Genomic DNA, 712 nt, shown 5'->3' with positions numbered 1-712 from the left:
AAATCCTTAATAAATAAATAAATTAAAAAAAAAAAAAAGGAATACAGACCAAACCTTCAGGATTCCCTCAGAGTGAGGCATGCAGGTCCATAAGATGGAAGCAGTTTTCTTCAAGAAAGCATCAAGGAAAATGCTAAAAATTTGTTGTGCACCGTCTTCCTCCATCCCTCTTCCACCCCGGTCTGGAAATGTGTGCCGAGGACAGTATGTATGCTCTCACAGGGCCCTTCATGCTGAGGGTGAGCAGAAAGCAGCTGGGATTTCCAGAGCTGCGGGAGGGCAACGCCACCATGCCAGCCCTCTGTGGACTATCTCCAGTCACCACCTCGGAAGGAAAAATGTCAACCACCTGACTCTGAGTTGTTTGGGATTTCTGTTACTCTCCCAAAGTTCATCTTAACTGCACAATCCAAGCAAAATAGCCCTCAGCAGCTCCAGGCTCTTACTTGGTAGCCCATCCCTGTAAGACAGAACAGAAAAATCAGACTGACTCTGAGAAAGATAAGGAACAGAGTGGGTAGCTTGAATGTTTTCCTCATAGTCAAGTTCTGCCTCCCTGAAGGAGATGGGAGTAAAATATGCAAGAGAAGACAAGAGTGTTCCCCTCAAAACTACCCCCACATGATACAATGAGGAACAGGGTCTGCCTGGGCCTGAATGCCTACTTCAGTTCCTGTCGTCCTACGAATCTTTATCTTACCTGCCACCAGTC

Source organism: Microtus ochrogaster, chromosome 10 (genome assembly GCF_000317375.1).
Source record: "Microtus ochrogaster isolate Prairie Vole_2 chromosome 10, MicOch1.0, whole genome shotgun sequence".
NCBI lineage: Eukaryota > Metazoa > Chordata > Mammalia > Rodentia > Cricetidae > Microtus > Microtus ochrogaster.
Note: the sequence above shows the minus strand (reverse complement) of the source record.